Genomic DNA, 15072 nt, shown 5'->3' on the forward strand with positions numbered 1-15072 from the left:
ACTAGTCTTGGTCTATGGTAAGAGGCCCACATTCTAGGGATCAATAAAAATAAACTGATCTGGTGAATGCGAACTAACAGTCTGTGAGTGCATACTATATTTCAGAAATGATTTTGAGTGCTTTCTTTTCTTAATTAAATTAATGCTTAAAGAACTACATGAGATAGGTACTGTTAACTCCATTTTAATAAGATGAGAAAATGGAGCCATAGAAAAGCACTTCACCCAAAGTAATTTAGCACCTGTACCAGGACAATTCATGTCAATCTTAACAAAATACTGTGTAATCTTTTATGTAGTAGATCTTAAGCATGAGTCAACATGTTTTACCGTAAAAGGCCAGAGAGTGTCGGGGGTCAGATAATTCCTCTTTGCAACCTTTGTCCTTGAGTGAAAAAAAATCATAGACAAAGAACAGGCAAATGTTCAAAGCTGTGTTCCAGTAAAATTTTATTTTCCAAAGCAGACTGCACACTAGATTTAGCCTGTGGCTACAATTTGACAACCCTTGGTTCAGATGATCCCACTAACTGAAAAATGTTGTTTATGTTGCACAATGATTCTTGTATGATGACCAAAGGACTATGTGGCCACTAAATAGTAACCAATGTAGCACAGTGGGAAATCATGCCATGCTTCCTTGAGACTAATATTTTTAGTTTTTCTCAACTGCTAGCATCTGCTTTTCTTTGCCCTCTGAGCCCAGGGCCTCTGCAGATGAGCTACAGTGGAAGTGCTAGCTTTCCCTTCTCCAAGCCTCAACCACTGGGTTGGATTAACATTTGTGATATTTAATTGTGGTGCCAATTTGAATAAGAAATGTCTAGCAGATTGACTTAGCACAGTTCTGGATGACTGACTTACTAAAGAAGAAACACGCTCCCTCCACTGGGTGTGGGTGGCACCAACCAATAGGCTTATAGCCTGAATTGAATCAAAAAGGAAAGAAGAGAGAAGAGCTCCAGTCATCACCTTTGGATGTCTGATTCCAGGCTTCCAGAGCAAACTCTTCAGCCTTCCAGTGAGGCTATTCAACCTTCCAGTGCAGACTTTTCAGCTTCACATACAGATATACATAGGACTCCACAGTGAGTCCCAGGTCTTCGACATCTGATTGGTCCTCCCACTATCCAGTGCACAGAAGGTCCCTTTGTACTCTTCCATACCTAACTCTGCAGGTGGCATTGTAAACTTAACTTGCAAATCTTTAAAATATATATATATCATAGTATATATATGTATATATGTATATATCATAGTATATATGTATATATGTATGTGTATATATGTATATATATCATAGTATGTATATATGTATATATGTATTATATATATATATATGTATACATGTATATGTGTATATATAATTAAATCTGTTCCTCTAGTGAACCCTAACTGATACACACTCCAAGTGCTTGGCCCTGTGGTCGAGCAACTCCAAGACTGTATTCTGTAGTGTATCTCAGAGTATTCTATGGGATTAAGCCCTAGTTGCTTTATGGCAACTTGTATAATGGTTATGTCACTGACTTCCTTTTGTTCCCTATCTCACTTCTCTGTCACTGTTGTGACAGCTCATTACAACATCACTGTTGTGATTTCTTGCACTTACATCTTAGTCTGTTTCTTAAAGAACTCAAAATAAGAAATTAGCAGGTATATCTGGGATTCTTATTTTTTCCTACTCTGAATCTGGCCTGTAATAACTCTCCTTGATAGAACAATAACAGCAAGGTTTAAGAATGTCTTAAAGGTAGGCACTATGCAGAAATAGTCATCCAAAGATACAGAAACGTCAGAACTGATTCTATTAATGGTATACTTGATAGTGTAAATTATAAGTACACAATGATCATGATTAAAAGTTTTTGAATGACTTGAAGCATACAGAACATACAAAGAACAAACCAAATATAGCCACAAAACTCCCTAGCAGTCTTGTTTGAATTAGCTCATGAAATAAATAATTGGCTTAAAATGGTCACAAGCATTTATTCTAGTATCTTAAACAGATTGCACATAATTCAGATATATATATGTGTATATGTTTATATATAAAACTAGGTATCTTATGGATGTTTAAATTCTGATTTTCTATCATTATGAATATCTGATTAAAAGATTATGGGTTTTCTTTTAAATCAATGATTATGTTACAAAATTTCTTTGTATAGTTTTTATTTAGACTTAATACTCCTTTTTATTCTGGAATTGAAGCTATAATTTCATAATAACTCAGTAGTAAAATACAATCTACTGAACTAAATTTCACTATCAGGTTAAATTTTCAGTATACTTTTTTTCAATAAAAGAATTTCAAATCCATTGTACTTTATAAGGTGCTAAGAGAATTTTGGGGAATTCAGTAAAGATGGAGAGTATAGTAATGGGAATAAAATTTGATGAATTCACTTGGAATACATTCAAGATGAATATTATATTGAGGATAACAAAGGTAATGCTACAAGTATTTTTTAAAAAGTTTGGAATCACATTTGGAAAGGTTACATTACTTTGAAGTAAGGTAGTGTGATTCTTCCAGCTTTGTTCTTTTGGCTCAAGATTGCTCCAGCTATTTAATGTGGTCTTTTGTGGATCCAATATGAATTTTAGTTTTTTTATATTTCTGTGAAGAATGTCATTGATATTTTGATAGTGATTTCACTTAAGATTTCTTTGGCTAGCATGGAAATATACACAATAGTCACTCAATCTGTGAACACTGGATATCTTTGTACTTCATTTCATTAATATACTAAAATTTGCATGGCAGGTGTCTTTCACCTCCTTGGTTACATTTATTTCTGGCTTTTTGGGGTAGCTATTGTAAATGGGATTGTATAAAGCTATACAATGTATAGCTTGTATAAGCAAAAACAGTATGATGGTACTGTTATAAAAATAGACCCACTGGTGCCGGGGATTTGGCTCAGTGGCACCACGCCTTCCTTGTAAGTGCAAGGTTCTGAGTTCAATCCCCAGTACCACAGTAAATAAATAAATAAATAAATAAATAAATAAATATAAATGAAAAAATAGACCCATAGACCTATGAAACAGAATAGAGGTCCTAGAAATAAAATTACATTATTTATAATCAATTGATTTTTGACATAAGTGACATGATCACACATTGGAGAAAGAACAGTCTTTTTAATAAACAGGATAGGGGAAACTATATATGCACATATAGAAAAATTAAATAGGACCTCTGTCTCTCCCTCTATATACAATTAACTAAATGCTTTAAAGACTTAAAGGTAGCATGTAAAATTATGAAATTACTAAAAGAAAACACAGGAAAAACACTTCAAGACATTAGGCTGGGCAAAGTTTTGCTCTGTTCTGTTTTGTTTTGTTTGTTTAGATAAGACTCCCAAAGCAGAAGCAACAACAAAAGCAAAGTAAATAAATGGGATTACATTAAATGAAAAAGATTCTCCAGGGCAAATAAAACAATTAACAAAGTAAAGAGACAACTGACAAAATGGGAGACAATATTTGTAAAATATAATTTTTATGGGGAGGGGGTTTAATATCTAAAACATGTAAGGAACTCAAACAATTTAATAAAACCTCCCAAAATAATTCAATTAAAAACTGAAGAAAAGAACTGAATGTGTACTTTTAAAAAAGGCATACAAATTACTAACAAGTATATAAAAATCCTTAACATCACTAATTGTCATGTAAATGTGAATCAAAAACAGTGAAATATTGTTTCACCTCATTTAGAATGACTATTACAAAAAAATAAAAAGAAGTAATTGCAGATGAGGAGAAAAGAGAACCATTTGTACACTTTTGCTGGGAATGTAAATTAGTACAGCCACGATGGAAAATAGTGGAGATTCCTCAAAAAATTAAAAACAGAATTATACTATAATCTAGAAATTGCACCACTGAATATGTATCTAAAGGAAATGAAATTAGCATGTTAAGAAGGTATCTTCACTCCTTTTCCTTTCTTTTTAAAAAATTACAGCAGTGTTCACAACAAACCAAGGTAAGGAATCAACCTAAGTTACCATCAATACACAAATGGATAAATAAAATGTGGCATATATATATATATATATATATATATATATATATATATATGAACATTATCTATCTATTAAAAAATGAAATTCTGCTATTTGTAACAACATGGATGAACCTGAAAGATATTGTGTTATATAAAATAAACTAAGTACAGAGAGACAAATACCACATAATCTCATTTATATATGGTTTCTTAAAAAGTTGGTCTTCTAGACATGGAAAACAGAATGATGGCTGTGAGAGGTATGGGTGATCAGAAGAAAGAGAAGATGGGAAGATATTGCTAAGAGACACCTCAGAATTACAAATACATGGGAAGAATAAACCTCAAGAGATCTACTGCACAGCAACATGACTATAGATGATGATATATTGTATTCTTCAAAAACATAAGGAAAATGAATATATGTGCTCTCAATACTACATCAACATCCCCCAACATAAAAAGTGACTACTTTAGTATGTTACTAGTGAAGTCTACCACCATAATTTTAATACCATTAAACATTTATTTTCTGCTCTGTGAACTGGACAGAGCTGTGCCCCTGTAGACCAGAAGGACCTGGGCACTGGCCCCCAACCAACTCCATGCCAGTAGATTCTGCACCCTGGCCACAGCCACCTGCCAAATCTGAGCCAGCTCTGCTTTTTGCTTCCCCCCTTACTGCAGGGCAGCAGAGACACCAAATAACAGACTGACATGATTACGGACAAGAGGAATGCTCATAGAGAGAAGGTAAACCCAGATAATCAGCAAATTCAGTGAGAAATTACAGACCTGACCAGCAGCTCTAGCCCCATGAAAAGCCCACAGCTATTATAAACTACAAAAACAGTGTGGGAATTGTACTTTGACAGTTACTCCTTCACTGCATGCTAGAGTTGGAGAAGAAACTCAGTGCAGCACCCAACATATTGCTGGAGAGTGTTTAATCAGGTATTATTTTGAGAGGAGTTAATTGTTAAATTATGACCCACAGAACAACTACACAACATTCACTTTGGCACTTCCATTGTTACCTTCTCACAGTGACTGCATGAGAGACAGTCACAGGAAACAGCTGCAGAAAGTGTAAAGGTGAGACATAGCACCCTGAGAAGGTTAACTCAGACTGGGAAGGACACAGACCACATCCACCATTGTGAGAAACCAGGCACAACAAGTGTGGCTTTTAGAGGCAGCTGGATCTGAAAGTACTGGCATCAAGTCTAGCAGTCTGCTTGAACCCATGCCCTGCTGCCTATATCTAGCAGAGATCAGTGATCTAATTGCTCTCCACATCTATCAGTGTGAGCAAAGACAAACCTCAACATCAAAGGTTGCCATAGTCTGGGGTGTATGGACAGAGAGGCCAGTAGGACACCTCAAAAAACCACAGGTCTTAAAGTAAGTGGAGAAAATTGTGACTTGCCAAATTTCAAGATGGAGGAGGAGGAGGAGGAGGAGGAGGAGGGAGGAGGAGGAGGAGAAGGGAGAAGGAGGAGGAGAAGGAGAAGGAGAAGGAGAAGGAGAAGGAGAAGAAGGAGAAGGAGAAGGAGAAGGAGAAGGAGAAGGAGAAGGAGGAGAAGAAGAAGAAGAAGAAGAAGAAGAAGAAGAAGAAGAAGAAGAAGAAGAAGAAGAAGAAGAAGAAGAAGGAGAAGAAGAGGGGAGGGGGAGGGGGAGGAGGGGGAGGGGGAGGAGGGGGAGGAGGGGGAGGAGGGGGAGGAGGGGGAGGAGGGGGAGGAGGGGGAGGAGGGGGAGGAGGAGGAGAAAGCTGCTCATTCAAAAATACAGAGGATTTTTTGCAGGAGATAATTTTTTTTCTTTGTTTCACCTTCATTGGCTTTTTGAGGTTTAGGCTTTCTTTTTTTTTCTCCTTTTATTTTTTATTCTTATTTTTCTTTTTTTCTTTATTATGATTTGTTCTTTTCTATTACTTTTATCTAATACTATGAATTTCCTTTTACCTCTCAATAGGATCTTTCATCTCAAGTTTCTCTTCTCATCTTCCACAGATTAATTTTGCAAATTTTACTTTTTTCATTCTCTAGTACTCCAGCCCTTCTATCTTTACTATATATATATATATATATATATATATATATATAAAACCATCAAGCTTTATGAATCTTTAGATAGTTAATTAATGCTATACCCTTGCCACTGAATACTGTCCTATTTTTAGTTGCAGTATAGGTGCTGAATTTAGTAGACATTTACTGTATGTCAAAATTTGGTTCATCTTAGTGTTTATATTATGATTATAGATCACTTTTCTGTGGCTAAGAGTGGTACACTATTGGTTCTTAGGGTATGGTCATATCCAATTTGTCTTTGATGCTACTACTATTGATGATTTTATTAATATTGCCATGGTAGCATAGTTGTTGTTACTAATTGGTTTTCTCACTACGCTAGTATCTGGATTACCTTTGTGTCATTAATAATACTATGGCCCAATCCTGGAGAACTGGGTGCTGGGCCAAAAACACTGCAACTTCTCCCAAATAAATGGAGGTGGTTGGATCTTGGGACTGAATCAAGGGCCTACGGTTAGCCACATCCATAGTACATCACCAAAAAGCAGATAATAACTAAGGAAGTCTCCATAACAACAGCAAACTCTCTCAAAATAATAAATCTATATACCTCCGCACAGAAAAACACCTCCCCCATCCAAAAAAAGAACAACAACAGAAAAATGAGAAGATGAGGCAACAAAATGCCTCCAAATACTCTCAACTCCCCTAAAACTGACATATAGGCCATTACAGGAGAGGAAATCAAAAGCCACCCAATTGAATTATTTGAAAGAATAATAGAGGAGATTAAAAAAGAAATCATTAAGATTCTCAGTGATTTTGAAGAAGATATAACCAAACAGATAATGGACTTAATAAAAAAAGATTAGCAAGTTTATAGAACACTAGTAAAAGACTAGATGAGCTAAACAAAACAATATAAAACATAAATGATTAGTTTAACAAAAAATTTGAGACCTTGAGAAGGTACCACACAAAAATATGTGAGTTTAAAAGCTCTATTCAAAGTATGGGCAGCAGGAATGACCAATCTGAGGACAAAGTGTCTGAATTATCTGATGTTGGTGACCAATTACTCAGAGATACTTTGAAAAACAATGATAGAAAGAAAAATGAATCCAACAGTTGTTAGATGCACAAATATTAACTGAAATTAGTGAAAAATTAGAAGACAGCATAAATGGCATAAAAACCTGTTTACTAAAATAATAACAGAAAACTTATCAAATAAGGGGGAAGAATTAAATATATAGATAAGCAAGGCATACAGATTCTCAAATAGCCACAATGAGAAAAGAACCTGTCCTGGACACATCATAGTCAAAATCCCAGGAGTCTAACACAGTGACCAAATCTTAAAAGCTGTTAGAGGAAAGCAACTAATCACCTATAAAGGAAAACACATTAAAATCCCAGGCGACTTCTCAACATAAATTTTAAAAGCCAGAAGAGGTTGGAGTTAACTATGTCAAGTGCTCAAAAATAACAACTTCCCAACCAGACTGATATATCCTGCAAAATTATCTTTCAAAATTGATGGAAAAATGAGACATTTCCATGAAAAAATACCTTAAGAAGTTTATGACCACCAAATCAGCATTCCAAAATATTCTCAAGGATATCTTAGAAATCAACAATAAAGCTAACATTGCCAAAATGTCCAGTAGAATAAATACACCACACAGGGTGATAATTAGTTAGAAGGAAAAAAAACAGCAACAGAAAAATAATGCAATGACAGAAATAAGTCAATAGCTTTTAGAAATAACTCTCAATATGAATGTTTTCAATTCCCCAATCAAAAGACACAAATTGGCAGAGTGGATTAAGAAACAAAATCCAGTGGTATAGTGTATACAAGAAACACATTTAACACAGAAATAAATTAATAGACTAAAAAAATCAAAGGATAGAAAACAATATTTGATGCAACAAGAACCCCAAAACACGCTATCCTATTTTCAAAGCAGATTAAAAGCCAAAACTGATCAGAAGGGATAGAGGTCACTACATACTGGTTAAGGTAATAATTCAATAGGTAGGGAGGGATAACAATTATAAACATATATGGACCAAACACCAGTGCATCCAACTTCATAAAAAAAATTACTGGAAATAAAATATCAGCTAAACATCAGCACAATTATGTTGGTGGACCTCAATCCCCCACTGTCACAAATAGATCAACTAGTTAAAAAAATCAACAAAGAAATATCAGAGTTGAACCAAATCTTTGAAAAAATTGACTTTATATATGTCAACATGTATTCCGTCCAACAAGAACAGAATACACCTTCTTCTCAGAAGCACACGGAACTTTCTCCCAAACAGATCACATACTAGCTAATAAAGCATGCTTATGTAAATGCAAAAAACTCTAAAATTATCCCATGTGTATTATCAGATCTTAGCACAAAGAAACTTGAAATCAATGGCAAAGGAAACCAGAGAAACTATGCAAATTCATGGAAATTTTAAACATACACTCTTGAATAATCAATAGGTCACAGAAGAAATCAAAGAAGAAACTAGATAGTTATGGAATCAAACAATAATGCCAGTACAACATGGGACATAATGAAAGCAGTCCTGTGAGGGAAGTTTATAGCTGTGCATGCCTACATCTGAAAAACAGAGCAACCTCAGAAAATAACCAAATAATGCACTCCACGGTCCTAACAAAACAAGAACTATGAAAAACAAAGCTAGCATAAGAAGGGGAATTATAAATATCAGAGCAAAAATTAACAAAGTTGAGACTAAAAACAATATAAAGAATCAATCAATCAATCAAAAAATCTGGTTACATGAAAGAAAGAATAAACAAAATAGATAAACCCTTAGCCATTCTTACAAAAAAAGGGAAGCAAAGACCCAATTTCATGCAATTAGAAAAGAAAATAGTGAAATTACAATGGACACCAATGAAATCCAAAATATTGCTAGCAAATATTTAAAAAAATAAACTCCAATAAATTGGAGAATTCAGAAGAAATGGGCAGATTCTAACACATATGAATTACCAAACTGAACCAAAAAGATTTAAAAACCCTGAATAATCCATTAACAGGCAACAAAATTGGAACAGTAATAAAAATCCTACCAACTAGGAAGAGCCCAGGTCCTAAATGATTCATTGCTGAATTCTGTAAAAACTTCAGGGGAGATGTAATGAGAATACTTTTCAAACACTTTAATAAAATTGAAAGGGAACGAGTACTCCCAAAGTCATTCCTGGAAGTTAGCATTACCCTGATTCCAAAACCAAACAAGGACCCAACCAAACAAGAGAACTAGAGGCCAGTCTCATTAATGAACATAGACAGAAAAATCCTCCACAAAACCCTGGCAAACAGAATGAAACAAATCATCAAAAACATCATACATCATGACCAAATAGGCTTCATCCCAGGGATGCAAGGATGGTTCAACATATGTAAATCAATAATTGTAATACATCACATAAACAGAACAAAGGACAATGTTCACACGATCATCTTAAGAGATGCAGAAAAGGCCTTTGACACAATCTAACATCCACTCATGATTCAACTAAAGAAGAAAATAGGTATAGAAGGACCTTATCTCAACCTGATAAAAGCCATTTATGACAATCCAATGTCCAACATCATATTAAATGGGGAAATGCTGAAAGCATTGCCTTTAAAAAGAAGATCAAAACAAAGATGTCTATCACCACTCCTATTCAACATAATACTTGAAACATTAACCAGAAAAATCATACAGGAAAAAGGAAAAAAAGGGAGGGATAGGTATAGTAAAGGAAGAAGTTAAATTATCATTATTTGTAAAGAACATGGTCCTTTACACAAAAGATCCCAAAAAAATCCCACCAAAAGACTCCTAGAATTAATACCCAAATGCAGCAATGTAGCAGGATACAAAATTAACACACAGATATCAATAGCATTTCTGTATATTAATAATGAAATCAGAGAAAGACATTAGAAAAAAATACCATTCACAATAATATAAAAAATTAAATGAAGTGAAAGACCTTTACAAAGAAAACCACAGAACTCTGAAAGGGGATATTAAAGAGAATCAGAAAATGAAAGGATAGCCCTTGTTCCTGGATAGGAAGACCAATATAGTCAAAATGGCCATCTTTCCAAAACTAATATACAGATTTAATGCAATCTCATTCAAAATGCCAACAGCATTCTTCCACGGGCATAGAGAAAACAATCCTAAAATTCACATGGAGCCAGAGGATGTTCAAAGTAGCAATAGCAATCCTGAGTAACAAGAATAAAGGAGGAGGCATAATAATCCCAGATACCGAGTTATATTACAAAGCTACAGTGATAAAACAGCACAGTACTCGAACAAAAACAGACATATGTCTCAAATGAACAAAATATAGAATGCAGAAGCCACCCCAGAAACATTCCAATAACTGAGCTTTGGCAAAGAAGCCAAAAACATATGCTGGAGGACACATAGCCTTTTTAATAAATGGTAGTGGGAAAACTATCAATATGCGGAAGATTGAATTAAACCACTATATCTCACCAAAACTAAAACAGATCAAAGATCTAATTTCTTTTTTTTGTAGGAGGAATCAAACTCCTGTCCTTGTGCTTGCAAGGCAGGCAGCAGAACCACTGAGCTAAATCCCTGGCCCATCAAAGTTCTAAATTTTAAAACAGAGATACTTAATATGGTAGAAGATAAAAAAGGTAAAACTCTTGAAGACATTGATTTATGTAAGGTCTTTCTGATCAGAACCCCAGTTGCACTAAAATAACATAAAGAATATATAAATGGGATCACATCAAATTAAAAAGTTTCTGCATATCAAAAGATACAATGAACAGAATGAAGAGAAAACCTACAGCATCGGAAAACATTTTTTCCAGCTGTTCTCTGGCCAGAGGACTAATATCCAGATTATATAAAAATTCAACAAAGCTAGACCCCTAAAAATAAAAGACTCAATCAAAAAATGGTCTATTGAAATGAATAGACACTTCTCAGAAGATGTACAAATGACCAATAAGTACATGCTGAAAATGTTCAATATCTCTGGCCACTAGAAAAATGCAAACTAAAACAACATTAAGGTTCCATCTTACTCCAGAAAGAATAGTTATCATCAAGAAATCAATAACAAATGCTGGCAAGGATGACGAGATAAAAGGAACCCTTCTACATTTTTGCCAGCAATGTATACTAGTATAACCACGATGGAAATCAGCATGGAGATTCCTCAAAAGGTAAAAATAGAAATTTCATTCCACCCAGCTATTTACCCATTTGGTATCTTTTCATAAGAGTAAAGACATCATTTATAGTGATAAATGGATACCCATAATAATACCAGCACAAATCATAATGGGTAAATCTTGGAAGGAGCCTATATATCTATTAGCAAATGAATGGATAAAGAATATGTAGTATTTATACACAATGAAATATTACTCTACCATAAAGAAGAATAAATTTGAGTCATTTGTAGGAAAATAGATGCACCTTAAAACCATAAGGTTAAGTGAAACAAATCAGACATACAAGCTTAAATACTGCATGGTTTCTCTTAGGTAAGAAACCCAAAATAAAAATGAAGAGCAAAATAAAAGATACGTAATAGAAAATTGTGAGATTCATCTTTTGCAAATAAGAGGACCAAGAGATGGAGGAGGAGGGCAGGAGGGGAAGGAAAGGGAATGAAAAAAGAATTAGGATATGTTATGTACTTGTACCACCTCTACACAAGGGATGTAATCATTATACACTGCAAACATGTACTAATAAAAAAATATTGAGAAAAAAGTCAATCTTCTTAGCTCATGAATAAATTTAATATGCTTTTTTATAAATCAGAGTTGGAAATTGGATACATAAGTCACTACAAATAAGAGTCCTGAGTTGATGAGGAATTAGAAGTCATCAAAAAATAAACTTCTCCAGGTAGAACTTCAAGAGAAATTATCATTTTAAGGCCTATTAGATGGACAGGTAAAAATTTCCAAAGAGCCACTTTTAGAGATTATTTTTAAGCTCTTTTTAAAAACCTTTCATTTCTGTTAAAATTTAAATAGTCATGGGAAGAATAAGATAGCAAGTCATATCAGTTACTTACATTTTAGTATGAATTATTATCTTTTTCCAGCAGTCTTTCAAACATGGTCTTCATGAGGAGAGCCAAGAGAAGAAAGTTGTATGTAGTATTCAAAGAAACCTAGACCACAGCAACTATAACAAAGACTTGCTAATGGAGTTTACAAATATCAGGAATATTCTACAATCTTTTCTTACATTACCAAAAGCAGTATTTTGTTAATTTATTACCAATCAGAATGCTCACAAATTATGTTACATTTTTTTGATCAACAAACACTTGTTAGCAACTTCATTTTTAAAAAATTAATTTTATTGGTACATTTTAGGTATACAATATAATGACATTTATCATTGGAAATTTGCATATTTACATAATCTCTCCATCCTTATTTTTCCCTATTCCCCTGCCCACCCTTTAACTTCTCCATCCTTCCCTATTTACAGAGACTTTGTTTCCATTTTTTTATTTTCTCATATTAATTCAATTCTCTTATCTTTTCCCTACCCCTCCCATTTCCCCTTCCCCTTTGCCCCTTTTCTTCCTATTTCACATTATTTATTACACCTTTTAGTCCTTATTTATACTTTCAGTTTTTCACACTAGAGAAACTATTCAGTATTTACACGTGTGTCCTATTTATTTCACTTAAGAGTATCACCTCAATGTGCATCCATTTAGCTATAAATGTCTCCAGTTCCATGTTCTTTATGGCTGAGTAGTACTCCATTTTATAAAAAAAAAACCCCACATTTTATTTACCCAGTCTTTAGTTGACAGGCAATTGGACTGCTTCCAAGGTTTGGCTATTAGAAACTGTGCTGCTATGAATATGGATGTACACATATCACTAAGGGATGATTCTTTTAATTCTTTGGGGAAGATACCCAGCAGGGGAATAGCTGGGTCAAATGGGACTTCCAGTCCTAGTTCCTTGAGGTATCTCCATACTCATTTACATAGTAGTTGCACCAGGCTACACTCCCACCCACAGTGGAGCAAGGTTCCTCTTTCCCCACAGCCCCACCAGCATTTCCTATTGCTTGATTTCATGATCGCAGCCATTCTTTCTGGGGTGAGGTGGAATCTCAGTGTTGTTTTCATTTGCATCTCTCGAATGACCAGTGATGTTGAACATTTTTTCATATGTTTATTTGCTATTTCTACTTCTTCATCTGAGAAATGTCTGTTCAGTTCAGATGTTCATTTGTGGATTGGGTCTTTAAATGTGGGGGGGTCTGATTTTTTAAAGTTCTTTATATATAATAGACCTTTGTTTGAGGGACAGCTGGTGAAAATGTTTTTACACAGTGTGGGTTGTCTCTTCACGCTGCTGGTGGATTCTCTTGCTGTGCAGAAGCTTTTAAGTAAGAAGAGATCCCACTTGTTGATTGTTTGTGCTAGTTCACGGGCAACTGAGGTTTTGTTCATAAAATCTTTTCCTACACCAATGCCTTCAAGAGCTCTATCTAACCTCTGTTCCAGCTGGCTCAGCATTTCTTTCCTTCTTTTTTTTGGTACCGGGGATTGAACTCGGGACCTTGTGCTTGTGAGGCAGGGGGTGAAAACTCTGAGCTAAATTCCCAGCCCTGAGTGTTTTTGTTTTAATATTTAGATCTTTAATCCATTTTGATTTTAGTTTAGTGCATGGTGAGAGATATAGGTCTAGTTTTAATCTTTGGCAAGTTGAAACCCAATTTTTCCAGCACCATTTATTAAAGAGGCTATCTTTCCTCCAGTGAGGGTGTTTGGCTCCTTTGTCGAAGATGAGGTGGCTGAGTGTGTCTGGAATTGTTTCAGCATCTTCTAATCTGTTCCACTGGTCCTCAGGTCTGTTTCTTTGCCAGTACCATGCTGTTTTTATCACAGTAGCTTTGTAGTAGAGTTGCAGGTTGGGGATTGTGATACCCCCTGCCATGTCTCTGTTACCTAGAATTGCTTTTGCTATTCTGGGTCTCTTCTTGTTCCAAATGAATTTTTGGACTGTTTTCTCAAGGTCCATGAAGTATGCTGCTGGGATCTCAAGTGGGATTGCATTAAATCTATATAGCAGTTTTGGAAGTATGGCCATTTTCACTCTATTAATCCTTCCTACCCAGGAGCAGGGGATGTCTGTCCATTTTCTGATATCATCTTCAATCTCTCTTTTCAGAGTGCCATAGTTTTCAGAGAAGAGGTCTTTGATTTCTTTCGTTAGGTTGATTCCTAGGCATTTGTTTTTTGGATGCTATTGTGAAAGGAATTATTTGCCCTATTCCTCTCTCAGTGAGTCTGTTGTTCGTGTACAGAAAAGCTATTGATTTTTGTGTGTTGACCTTATATTCAGCTACTTGACTGAATTTGGTTCTTAAGTTTAGAAGACTTTTGGTGGCGTTCTTGGGATCTTCTATATAGGGTATCATGTCCTTTGCAAATAATGACAATTTGACTTCTTCATTTCCTATCTTTATTCCTTTTATTTCGTTCTCTTTTCTAATTGCTGTGGCTAATGTTTCCAAAACTATACTGAATGAGAGTGGTGATAGTGGACATCCTTGTCTTGTTCCTGATTTTAGTGTGAAGGATTACAGTTTTTGACCATTTAGTATGATATAGGGTGTTGATTTTTCTTTCTTTTTTTTTTGGTACCAGGGATCAAACTCAGGTCCTTGCACTTGCAAAGCAAGCAACGGAACCACTGAGCTAAATCCCTGGCCCTAATTTTTAAAGGTGTTGGTTTTTCATAGATAGCTTTTATCAGATTGAGGTAGAAACTGTCTATTCCAATTTTTATAGGGTTTTTATCATAAATGCGTGTTGGATTTTGTCAAATGCTTTTTCTGCATCTATTGAGATGATCATACAGTTTTTGTCCTTGGCTCTATTGGTATAGTGTATTACATTTATTGATATGTGTATGTTGAACCATCCCTGCATCCCTG

At 34.8% G+C, this 15072-nt stretch overlaps 1 protein-coding gene across 2 annotated transcripts in view; it reads right to left on the reverse strand.

Annotated features, from left to right (window-relative positions):
• The window catches only part of Rarb (retinoic acid receptor beta), a 784358-nt gene that overhangs the window by 366728 nt on the left and 402558 nt on the right, over positions 1-15072 (reverse strand). The window lies entirely within an intron of this gene.

This window comes from Heterocephalus glaber, unplaced genomic scaffold, assembly GCF_053883595.1.
Source record: "Heterocephalus glaber isolate CG9 unplaced genomic scaffold, H.glaber_assembly_v1.0 deba00001472, whole genome shotgun sequence".
NCBI lineage: Eukaryota > Metazoa > Chordata > Mammalia > Rodentia > Bathyergidae > Heterocephalus > Heterocephalus glaber.